Here is a 13,268-nt window from a genome sequence, read left to right on the forward strand (position 1 = left end):
CTTTCAGAAAAAGGTCACTCCATAAATCATTGGAACTGTGCTTCTTTCAGATAATAGATGAGCCTTTACTTTATTGCTAATGTATTTTTATTACCCTTCTGGTCGCACCAGCTGGATCTGTAAGAAAGCTTTTGCCATATCCCTGCTCCTTCACTGTTTGTTCCAGTGAATATATGCAGAATAAAAGCACAATCACAAATTCTGTGTTCTCAGTAATCCTGGGCAAATAATTCAAATACATTGGAATATTGTGTGTTAGTAATGCAGTGGTGAAACTCATCTAAATCTTGAACCTGCAAGTGTTTTCTTCTCAGGAAATTTATGAGACAAATAGTTTTGTTAAGTGCTGGTGATCCTCCACTGGGTTATGCTGGGCAGAGACAAGGGATGATAAAAAAGCTTTTTCCTTCCATTGTCCACATAACAAGAGATTTCCAAGTGCTCATTTTACTTCCCAGCATAAACCCCCTCTGATTCTGCATCACATCACCTAAACCCCCCTACATGTTTAACAGGAGATAAGGATGAAGTCAGCCTAAGGACTGTCAGCTCTGGGAACGAGACAGGATGTGGCAGGAGGTTATCCTGGTTTGTACAAAAATACCCTGCTCTGGTTTGTTAATCAGCTCTGACAGCAGAAAAAAATGGTGCATCCCTTCTGTATCTATATGTTACATCCCCTACATATGTGAGTTGAAATGCTTAGAATAAACCTCTTGGAATTAGGTAATATTTAAAGGAAATGTGTCAGATTTAGTCATTTGAAAGCAGTTCTCTGCAGTTCTTTTGTGCAACTGAGCTCATAAAAATTGTCACTCAAGCTTGTGCGTTAGTGCTATTCTTGTTACTCTCAAGGGTCTCCTTTCTGTGATAACAAAAATGCAGAATTTTTCTTTATGTTCCCCTGAGTATGTGAGGGTTCCTGCTTTGCATGGGCTGTGTTTTTGCAGGTAATAGATCACACAAACACATTATAATTGAATAATCCTTTGACCATCCAGAATCTTTCAGTCAGGCAATGGGAATTGCAAATTGGAATGGCTGTGCCAAACTGTCTGTAAAAATTAAAAAAATATAATCAGACATTGTCTGTGTTTCTACAGTAGCATTGGCTTGACCCATATGCAGGTCTAAACATCTTACTGTGCTCTGGACTGCATAAACTTCCAAATTTAGATGTATTAGCATCACCTTTCTAATATAATCCTCCTAATTATTTGACTTCTGTTTAGCTTTAAGCCACATCTGTGCTTTGATTTGAGCTCCAGAGCATAAAGAACTGCAGTTTTTTTGGAACAACTTCTTTTCCAGCTGCTTAGTCCAGAATTTGAGTTGAGCTCTGCCCAACCATTCAGATTTCAACCAGTGCTTTGAGAGCAGCTGTCAAAGCCCTCATCCATGAGGAGGTAAGTCATAAGATAATGGGCAAAATACTATAGTGGCTGGCACCGCCAGTGGGTTTAATTAGTCTTTAAACAGAGTTAACAGCTTCTACAAAATGACGATGTACCAGCAGGGTAGGAAGTCCTGGCAAGTATAAATATTGTGAAGTCTGTGGGTGACTTTCAGTGCTGTGTGATCTCCTGTGCACACAGGGGTCACTCAGTGCATGCAGACCAAGGCCAGCTCTGCTGCCATTCCCTGGGGACTTGCAGGTGAGTGGTGCCAGGGGCCTGGCTCATCTCTGCCTGGCTTCACACTCACCCCCTCCTGATGTGACACCAGGAAAAATCAACCTAATCCATGCCCTCGAGTCTCCAAATACACAAGCAGATTTCTCTGCAGTCCTTTGCTCATGGTTTTATAAATCTCTTCTTCCCTTGACTGCGTGCTCTGTGACTGTATTAGCACCTGCCTCTTCACTTCTTAGGCTCTCTATTTTCCTATCATGTCATGGATACGTGAGTCATCTTATTTGTGATCTGCTGAACTGAGTGAGAGTCATAGTAGAGTTGTGTGCTTCAAGGCCATTAGTAACGCAGCTAAAACTTGCATAATATATTCTTCTGTGTCTAAATCCCTGAGAGATTGAGTAACTGTTTTCTTTTTCACCCCAAGTGACTATGCAACTGGATGAGTCACTGCTGTTATGATAGAGGAATTGTAATCTCTGTGTCTTTCCAGTTCTGTTTGGCCAGAAATTTATTTTATAGGACACCTTTGTTCAATCTCCTCTAAGTCATTATATGTCACCAGAGACCTTTTCACCATCTTCAGTTCACTTTAAAATCATGTGCTCTGGTCTGGAAACTGTATTAGTTTAGGTTATTGATGAAACAGATGGAGAAAAATGTTCACCTTAATCTAATCTGGAATGATAATCCTGAGCTCTTTCATCTCATTATTTATGGAAGCATTCATGAAGCTTAAATGTATTGAAAAGTATTTAAATAAAATGAAATAAAAGCTTATATTAAAAAACCCATAACAATAAAACATAAACAGAGATCTGCAGTGACATCTGTGAATAAACATGGAAAGCACTACCAACAGATGGCTGGTAAATAGGAGGAGGAAGTGATAGGTGAATGTGGTCCCCTGCACACTGCACAGGGTGCTCAGACAGGGCCCCCAGGGGTGCAGGACCTGACCCAGACGGGGCTGGCATCGTTGGATCAGCCCCAGCCCTGTGCTGATGTGAGCTGCTTGTACCTGTCCCAGGAGAGCCCTGGAGCCAGAGGCATTGCTGGAGCTGGCACCTTCCCCCATCCCAGCACAGCAGAGCCAGCATCCACCCCTGTTCCCCTGGCAGAGCTGAGCTGGGCTCACCTCTGCTGCTGGAGCACCTCAGGATGTGCAGGCCATTGGGGACCATGCTTTTAAGTACCCACTTCAAGAGTGGGTAGCCACAAAGCAAGCCAATCTTCCATCTGAGCATTGCCAAAGCACACTTATAAATGTTGCAGAGTTTATAGCTTCAAATGGTTTCATGCCTTTTCCTTGCTTGATATATTATCTTTTCATTAAGGCAGGATTTATTTCCCCTGTCTCTGTGACCTCATCTCTCCCCTGAGAGCCTGCACTGAAATCCAGCTGGCCAGCCTTTGTGTATCAGCAGAACAGCTTCTAGTGAAACAACAGTGTGAGGAAAAGTCAGGAATTTCTTGATTTAATCCTGCCTTGAGCAGCAATGAGTTGTGTGGCTCTAGGTGAGCCACAGGACTATGTGAGTCAATATGCAATATGAGGAGATGGGCATATCCCAGAGTCATGGCAGACTCCATTCATTCATCTTTAAATGCAGCTTAAGATCCTATGTGTGCCTGACCCATTTTTTTTTCTTGCGCTAAAAAGAGCAATATAGAACCATACTGGCCATGATAATTTCTCTTAGCTGGAGATTTTTTCCCTCTTCTTTTCCATAGTCCCCCCCCCCCTCCACTGCTGCTTTCCAAGATGCTCTGAAGCCAGTGAAATAGTTCTTTTTCATAAATCTTTTAAATCATGTAAATCCTCCCAGCGTACCAGCTGACATTTCAGATGTTGCATTTTTGCATTTTTGCCAGGAAGTTTTGAGCATGTTACAGTTGCTTATGTTGTTATATTTTTTTAAAGAAGGCAAAACAGTTCCTTCCTCTTGTGTCTCCAGCAGAGACTGTTTCTCCTTGAGAAAGGAGTTCACATGATCATATAGATGCGTCAGATAAATCCCTTCCCACGTTTGATATTTGCTAAGTTGAATGATTGTTATTCCAAAGCCATAGCTGGGATGGTTGTGTGATTTAACATCTCCAGAGCACTTTTTTCTCCTGTTCACCAGCTTTAAAGAAATAGTCTATAAACTAAATCTTTAACTTAGAAAGACCCACTAACCAAACACTCTCAGTCGTGTTATCTTCACAAATATTTTTACCCGTTTGTTTGTTTGTTTGAAGTTGGCCAAGAGTTCCAGAAATACTTTTAAGATAACCAAAATGGGCATCCAGCTCAGAAAGGAACTCTGTATTTAGAAACTCTGAAATACTACTGGGGGGTGGCTGTGCTCTTAACTCTTCTGGTTGTTCTGAACCTCTGTGGCACTGGGGAATGAGTCATGACATTCTTCTTTATCTAACTGTTTTTCCCATCCCAGATGATTTAGAAGTAAAAGTACACTGGGGAAGTCTAATAATACAATGCCATGCTAGTCACATCTCTGGGTTCAGCAGAGTTGTTGCCCAAGAGGGTGTAAATCAAGCGGTTTCAGAAGGCAGCGCAGGGCGAGAGCTGGCAAGGCTCAGCATTCACAGCATCCACGTGCACTGGGGGCAAAAACAGCCACAGTCTTAATCCTGGAAGGGAAGGAAGGGGAAGAACGGAGGGCTGAGTGATGGTTTATCAGGGGATCTTACAGCCAGCTTCCTGCTGCAGACCACGCTGAAAGCAGAGCTGCAAACGCGGGCGGTTGTTTTAAAGCGCGCGGTGTGTCGTGTTCCTGCGAACCCGAGCGTGTCCATAGCAAACCAGAGCAGTCACAGTGCTCAGTGTGACGTACACAGGTGTTTCAGTGGCACAGGCAGAGTCATTTCCCCCTGCTACAAATAATAGTTCAGTTCTGAATTGGTTGGCTTTTTGAGATAATGCAGAAATTTCTTCAGACTCTACAGGATGACTTAAAATTTTTAATTAAAAGGCATGCTGGTATAACTGTATTTCCTACCTTGTTTTTCAGGGCTTGTGCAGAACCCAATGCCTGGACAGACCCACAGTACAATTCTGGTGGATATTTTCTTTTCAAAGTTGTTTTTTTCAAACATGTACTTTGTATCATTACAGTCTTCAAAAGATTTGATGCCAAGATCCATCACAGCAATGCCCCTGTGGGTTTCAGTGTATGCCACCCTAAGAGTGGGTTCTGGCTGAGAAATAGTCCCTGCAAGAACTGAGCTCTCCCTCCAGCCAGTGAAGGTGGACAGACAGAATGAATTACTCCCTGATACCTGATCTACCACCATTCCCTTAGTCCTGGCCTCTATTTACTGTCGCGGGAACTTTGATGTCTTATTTTTAGATGAGCTTTTGTGGTTTTAAAATTAAAGTCTGATTGTAGCTGGGTATTAATTTCAGTGGAAAAAAAATAATGTGGAAAACCTGACACATGCTAGTCAGCAAGAGACATGCTGGGCATTGGGAATCTCAACTCAATTACCTGTCTGTAGGGTTTCAAATTTGCTTAGTGTTTTATGGTTAGGCACCAGCTGATGTGAAGATGTTGCTTAACTAAAGAGTCATTATTTACCACTAATAAAACTGATACCATGACAAATTCCTTACGGCGTAGATGTGCTATCATATCTTGGCAACGGTAGCAGAAGAAATTATTCTGCCTGGCTTGCAGGCTTGTCTTCATTGTAAAAAGAAAAATAATGAGGCTGTAATTACCCAGCTTGGAACTAAACGAACCCAACAGAAAGTGCTGAATGATTCAAGATGACTCCTAAAGCTGCTTCCCAACTGTGGCTTGTGTGGATACCATCACTGACCGTGCCAGCTCCTGGCTCTCGCTGGGCTGCATCCAAGGCCAGCAGGCACAGCTCAGTTGTTTGGGCTGTGGTGGTGTCCCAGTTTGAAGCACCATGGAACAAATAGTGGTAAATATTCCACAAGCCTTGCCAAAAATGACCTGCTTCCACGAGGAAGTCAGCATGCAGCAAATTGGGATGAAATTCACACAAGAGCACGCAAACCCCTCCATATTATTTCTTAGGGTAAAGAACCCTATCATGTAGTGGTTTACTCTAAAATAGTAATTATTATGCACATGGGATCACACACTTCTACCTCCAACATCCAACATTTCAATATCAAATTTATCAGGTTTTTCTAATTCTGCATCTTAATTTTATCTAATAAACTAGTAGATTAAAGAGTCTGTTTTTTTCTCTTGTGCAAATAAAGATGGGAAAAGCAGGTCTGTTATTCTATTAATTCTGGTTCTCAGTTTCATACAATTTCTTGCTAACCAGTAACACAACATCTAGCAAACTTCTCAAATTAATTTAGATACTGAAAAGCTGGTGAGTTTTTGTCTTCAGGACAGAAGTGGTGTGTTTGGTGGAGCTCTTGGAGAGATAGGGATGAACTTTCCTGTAATGAAGATGCATAAAGGAATGCTTCCAGGTGCCTAGCTGGCTACATTCTTGTTCAACTCATCCTTGAAGACAGATGAGATTCAATTATATTATTAATGATAAATTACAGTGCCTGGAGACTTGGATAAATAATAACTCTTAGCCACAATAAAGTGGATTTTCCCTCCGAGTTGCTCAGCTTGAACGCTTGTTCCTGCAGGAAAGCAGGTGATGCTACAGTGGAGCACACATCTCTTGTCTGACCTGCAAGATCTCCTGCTGGTTGCCATAGAGATGGAGAGCTGAGGCCTTTTTGGGTAACAATTCTGCACTGCAAATGCCTCTTTGGTACCTTGTCCCCCTTGTCAGCAGCTCAGGCCTGGCACAGGACACGTGCAGGTGCCCAGTGTGTTGTAGAGGCTTCTCCCTGGAGCTCACCTGTGCAGGATGGGCAGCACATCAGCGTGGGTTCAAACAGAGAAATGTGTCTGTCCACACAGAAATAACAGCACAGCTGTCACACTGATGGCTTGCTGCATACCTAACAGGTCACACCACTGCCACCACTGCTGTGTGAGTGAGGAGCCAGTGGGCACCACAGCAATTTGGGCAAAGGGTACTTTGGGTGGTGACTGGCATTTACTTCTCACTCAGAGGGCAAGGAACCAGCCCCAAACACAGAGTTTTAGATCAAATATGAATGAAAGTTTCTGGCCCGAGACAGCCTGATAGTGGCTTTTATTAAAGGATCTTCTGCAAGACCTTCCTGTGAGACATCTAACTAAAAGAAAACATCTAACTGTGGAGCTAAGGTTTTAACATATACCTCCAGAAAGCTGGTGTCTATTTAAATGCTATTGCTAGATTAGTCTTGCAATGGATAGTCTGAATAAAAACCCTTGATACTTTATCAGGCCAAGTTTTACAAAACTGAGAACAATTGCTTGAGAGATGCTATAAAAAGAAATTACTTAATCCACAAAAGTGAGTGACAACAGGGATGTGTATGAAAACTTTTAACTCTGTCTCCAAAAAGCCATAATCCTGCGTAAGAGTGAAAATTTTACACCTGTCCAGGAAAACTCAGCCCAACTTTGGGAAAAAGTAAGAATCTGAAACAAATATAGTGAACTAAGAGAGTAAGAAGAACTCTTTGAAAACTGGAAATCCTGGAATAACCATAAGGGAATAGACATGACATAAACAGCACTACATAAAATACTTTTGAAAGCAGCAGGGATTGAGATTGGCCATGATTAGGTGAGGAAGGTCTGTCTGCTGGCACAGATGCACGAGAGCATCAGGCCATCCATCTGTCATGGCCATGGAAGAGCTCCAGTAACAGAGCAGACATGGTTATTGTTCTGGGCTGGGTGAAAATCTGTCCTATAGTGGTCATTTAGCCTTCTGTCCTTCCACCAGCACCTGCCAAAAGGAAATGATCATACAGGTACCTCTTCTCCTTTAACTTTGTCTGTCTTGGCTATTTAAAGGAATAAGATTTTTGAGGTTGGGACTATGCCTTAAGATCTACTACTTCAGCAGGGAAGGAGCAGGGATCCCAGATTGAGACCCTGGTGTAACTCACTGAGAACTGATGGCTCTGCCTCCTGGCAAATCCCATGCCCCACAGCATCCTGCATTCCTCCCAGGAGCCAGCACTCTACTCTGCCCACAGCTGGTGGGGAAGAACAGGGCTCAGCCAGTGTGCCCACAGTGGGGTGGCAGAGCCCTTCTCTGGGCCACCCAATATGCAGGGCAGCCCTGTCAGCATGTCACACAGCTCCCTGTGTCAGCCCCTGCACACCTGGGCAGCACCTGAATCCCAGGGCACGTTGCCAGCACAGTGGGAGCAGAGGGCTGTGTGCAGGGCCCGACTGAAATGCTCCCAGGTCACCAGCCAAACCCTGGTTTTATTTGATATACACTGTTGGCACAAACAGAATATTTTATTCTCTGACCAGAACACAGAGCTCTTCTCATGGAGCACTGGAAATTCCTGCTGCACTCAAAGTCACAGTGGTGCTGCACCTCCCTGACCTCAGGGTCTGTGGCCTCGGGAAGAGCTAGAATAGATAAATGGCACCATGTCTGAGGGCATGGGAGACCACAGGACACAGGAGCAGCCTTGCTGGGCTCATCCTGCCTGTTGCAGTGGTCAGCTGCTTCACAAGAAGGCATCTGGTTCTATGTGCTCCCCAACATGGAAAGCAAGGAAACTTGACAAGAGGTTAGGCTGGGTTTTTTCCCAGCCATAGGCAGAGCGTGAGTGTGTATGGGGAACACTGAAGGTTGCAGCTCTTTGACTCACACAGAGTGACACGAGTTGGATCTCTCACTATCCCAGAGCAGGAGTCCTCTTTGCAGACTTTGTGGAATAAAGTCATATAAAATCCCATTTAGGTGAGAGTACAAGTTGGAATCAAAATATTTACTTCTCTGCTGCACATGGGCAACAGGAATCCTTGTCTGGTTGCCAACCACCGGTGAACAATCAGCTGTTGGCTGGGTGGCTCTGGCATGTATTAAACACTGACAGAGATGACTATTTGCTTCTCATTTATCAGCAAATCCCTTTGCTCTTCAAAAGAGATAAGCACAGCTGCCAACTCAGCCTGCTCCTTGATTTCTTCAGCTACATTCTCTGTCAGAATCAGAGGGACAAAGGGAAGAAGTACCTGTTTGTGGACCTCAGGACATCTCCTGCTTACCTGCCAGTAACACCTAGGCAGTCAGTCATGATCAGCTTAAGCAATACCTCTCCTACTGCACCTTCTCATCCTGACAATAGTTTTTAGCTTTTTCTGTATATCTGACCCTTCCTAGCAGGCAGGATGAACCTATTTAATTGATACTTGTATATTCTCCCCCCCTCTGAACACACTCAGAGCCGACAGAGATGCTATTCACGCTGTGTCCCAGACAAGAAAGCTTTTACTACAGGGGATGATTTTCTGATGAAGCATGTGCTGGATGTGTGACCTTTGTGGGTTTACACTGGAGAAGCTTCTGGAGTTCTTTAGACAAACAAAGCCCTGACCAAGCAGGATTTGTGCATGTTTTGTAGCCTTTGTGCCCTGAACCAGCCGCCGTGCTTGCTCCTGTCAGCAGCAGGTAAAGTGCTTCTTTCAGAGAGTGTCTGAGGGATTTTGGAATGGGCTGTGGGACCCCTTGGGGAAAATGTGGTGTAGGCAGTCTGTCACTGCCTGGGGACTCTGGCTTGCAATGAAATCTGAGTTGGAGATCTGCTTGTATTTGTTGCAGCTGCAAAGAGGTAATTGTCAAGTGACATTTCTTTTGCTGTCAAGTGACTTCTTTTGCAAGAGCCTTTGGACAGAAGGGATTTTGCAGAAATGAAAGATGAGAAGGTGCATGTCCACGATGCCTTCCACCAAAGAACATAAAGAACATAAAATTAATTTATTTTTTTCTAAAAACTGAAGGGTTTTTTTTCTAAACCATAATGGTTTAGAAAAAAAAAAACATTTTCAGCTTTCTAAACTTAAACAGTTCCCTAGGGAAAAGCAAAAAAAAACCGTTGTGGGCTGAGACTCCCACATATCTATCTGGGACAAACTTTTTGGAGGTGTTTGGCACAGAGGCAGAGGAGATAAGGTCAGTGGAAAGAAGTGGCCGGGAAGGGGGAAGGGATGAGCTCGTGGAGTGAAATTGCCCAGAAGCAAAGCACAGCCACTCACTTCGCAATGAAAAGCTTTATCATCTCTGCACAGATTAGTGCAGCTAAAAATAGCTCCAGCTCAAAGTAAACAGTTTTCTGAGTGTGCTTTGCCCTGCTGGAATGCCAGCCCTGCACAGAGCCACCATGCCAGCAGCCACAACTGAGTCCCCACGGTGCCAGTGCCCAGAGGGGCTCCCCAAGCCCTGCTCAACTCCTCAACCCTGCCCGCTCATAGGGGTGACCCTGGAGGGGGGGTCACTAATGAGTTTAGCCTCATTACAAGCTTTTCTGTGTTTCACTTGTTGAACCTTTCTGCATGGGCAACTTCTATAAAAACAAAATGGGTCAGAACACCGGGTAATTCATTCAGACATCCCAACATCCACCCTCTCTTCCCTAATCAACAGCAAAAAGAGTGGCTTGTCACTAAAGCTGCTTTTACTTGTTGTTTTCTCTTCTCATGAATCTCCAAGTGAAGCTGTTATTTGATGGCTTAGGATATCCACTCTTGCCTCGGGGAGCCCAGCACATCCGTGAAATATGTTCTGTGGGGGTTTTTTGGATCAAAAATAGTTTATTTAGAGTATTTCTTTTATGGGAGGAAGTCTGGAAAAAAAACAGGTTGTCCAACTTTTTCCATGCGTATCTTGTGCCATTCCACATTTCCTTGCAATCTGGATGACATCAAGTGACACGGAGACCTCAGTGCCTGGGAAATGCAGCGGGAAGCTGCTCTTATGTGAGGAGGCTGCGTGCTGCAGCAGCGCTGCTCCGGCCCTGGCAGCACGGGCTTCTCGGGGAAGCCAGGCTTAGGCTGCAAAAACATTTGGGTCAGAGGCAGGTCAGATCCTTCTGAAGTGACAGCCTGTCTCCTCAGGCTCCAGAGCTTCCCGGAGTGTCCTTTGTGCTGGTGGTTTTCCTTGCAGGCAGCGTGCAGTCCAGCACAGCAGCGCTGCTTCGGGCTGGGCTTCTTTACATTGCACCCTTGGGGATACTCTCACCTCATTTTGACATTTGCCCTCTCAGATTGCTTCGGTTTTGTCCCTCTTCCACCTAAAGGTTGACAGTTAACCTGCAGGGCAGCTTCTTGCTCTTCCTGAGCCATGCTCTCCCACCCCATGTGGTGCCAGAGTAGCAAAGGTGGCACCCACAGCGTGGGCTGCCAGCCAGCAGAAGACTATCTTTCCCCTGGTCTACATCCCACTCTGTGGCACAGAACTAAAAAATTCACAGTTGACTGCAGACCAATTGCAAGGTCAAAAGCAGCAGAACCAAACCTCCAGTTGTCCAGAGTGGTAATGGCATCGCCATCGATCCTGAGCTACGCAGGACAGCACAGGATGAGGCAGATGGATACAACAACCTCACCAAAACAAACGTGTGAGTAAAGCAGGGGCCACTGAATTGTGGCTGCAGCTGAGTCAGTCAGCTCAAGGCTGTGACACCACCCATCACACAGGGTGAGCCATGCCAGGAAGCTCTAACATCTGCCTATCATCTCAGGATGAATGTCTTGTGCTGGACAAAACAACAGGACAAGAGATGGTGAGCACGAGCATCAGCTAGAAGTTAGAGAGCATTATTGTAAAATGTCAGCTTTTGCTTAAGAACAGGAAGACTGAATGCACTGAAAGCCATGCATTTTTATCCTAAGAGGTTAAGATTTCAGGCAAACTTTTTGGCATCATGGGACTGCCACCCCTTCCCCCACTTGTATAAAAAAAAAAATCTGTAGAAAAACTAAAACTGCATTTTTTTTACTTAAAAAAGGGTTTTGATGGAAAATGTTTGACTAATCCCTGCAGGAGATGGTGTTTGATGAGAAAGTCCCTGTAAGGACACACAAGCGTGTGCAGAAAAGGATGGACGTTGTGGTAGATGCTTTGGGGAGCTTATTTCCAGGACCACACACAGGATTGGGAGCTTTGAGCAAGACAAGACTTGTCTTAATTTAGAAGTACATACACTGAGTTCCTGGCTTTCCAAAGGGCTTGGCTGTTGCCATTGTTCTTTGTTGTCTGCTCTGTAATGGTACTGGCCACATTCTGCCAAGGAAATGCCTGGGTAACTGGTGTAACACTTGCATTCTTACCAGACTTGGCCTCCAAACCCTGTGGTCCAAGTGTTAGTGTGAAGCTCTAATCTTCTGGATCCTTTTCAAATGTAAGCTGGAGTAAAGGGAAAACTGCAGGCTTGGCCAGACCAGCACAGCAGTCTCCTGAGGCTGTGCTGGCCCTCCTCCCTCCCTGGCATCTCATGAAGACAGGCAGGGCATTGTGGTGAATCCCTTACTGCTACTTTTGGGTGAGCAGCAGCCATGTGTGACTCAAAACGGCTGGAGAGAGATGAGTTCTGCCAAGCAACGCACCTCAGGAAATCAAGTAGGCTTCCTGGAGATGCTTTTGACCTAAAACTGAGTTGAGTCAGGAGGCTGCACAAGGTTGGTGTAGGGATGCACAGAGCATGGGTGTGTTTTGCTCTGTTGAGGTCCACTCCCCTTCATCTGTGCTGCAGTACTGCCATCAGGGTGTTTCCTGTGCTGCTTGCTGCTGTTGTTGGTGTTTTTATCTCTTCCTCTGATCCTGTGGGTATCGGGTATCTTTCACAGCAACTACCACGTTTTTGACCACACACAGATTCTGGCTGGATGTGGTGATGGCAGCAGAGGTGGAAAAGGTCCAAGTGTGCAGGGTGGTGCCAGGGTGGGAGGACAGGCTGATGCTTTTCACCTGGCCCTGAGTGGCTCTGGGTTCCATCTGTCATGGGAGAGCTGCAGGAATGCAGAGATGCAGCTTCTGAGCCTGTCTGGTGTTCAGCAAGACAGTGAATTGGGAAAGTGCTCCTGGCTCACTCCGCTCATTTTTCATGCAACATGAAACAAAAACTCGCCTAGCTCGAGTGGGGACTGGATCCATTCCTTGGCAAACACCCTTTGTGCTCCCCAGTTGAGTTGCAAGGACCTGAGTGTTCTTACAGCAGGGATGGAGCAAATCTTTCACTCTCTCAGCAAAGCTATGAGCACTCACGAGCCCTGTTCCAGCCAGCGTTCAGGCACCACAGGCAGCACCGTGCACACTCCTGTGTGCTCACACACCTTCCCTCCCCACTGCTGGGGCCAGGCAGGAGCTCAGGCCCAGGGAATGACTGCAACCACCTTGATTGTTTGGTTTCAGCCACCTGGTGGGGTCTGCAAGGCTGGTGGGACACCAGGAGGTGATGCCAGCTAGAGGGACATTCAAAATTTCCTCCTCTTAAGTAGTGACCTCGAGCTCCCTGAGAGCTCCCAGGGTATGCTTCACACAGCAGGGCGGCTACAGAGGCGTGTGTTTTAAATGGGTACTGCCTTTTCATCTTCCCCCTTAAATCCAGGTGCTGTCACCAGCTACCTCTGCACTTCACCCCGAATACAGCTGGCATGCAGAGCTGAAGTACTCCTAAGTTTTACTCCATGGGAGGCAGTGGAGCAAGGAGCACTCCAAAAGAACACAAAGCCGGGTTTTTTCTTGGGAGGCACTTTCACAGCTCAGGCTGCACGGGTG

Source organism: Lonchura striata, chromosome 17 (assembly GCF_046129695.1).
Source record: "Lonchura striata isolate bLonStr1 chromosome 17, bLonStr1.mat, whole genome shotgun sequence".
NCBI lineage: Eukaryota > Metazoa > Chordata > Aves > Passeriformes > Estrildidae > Lonchura > Lonchura striata.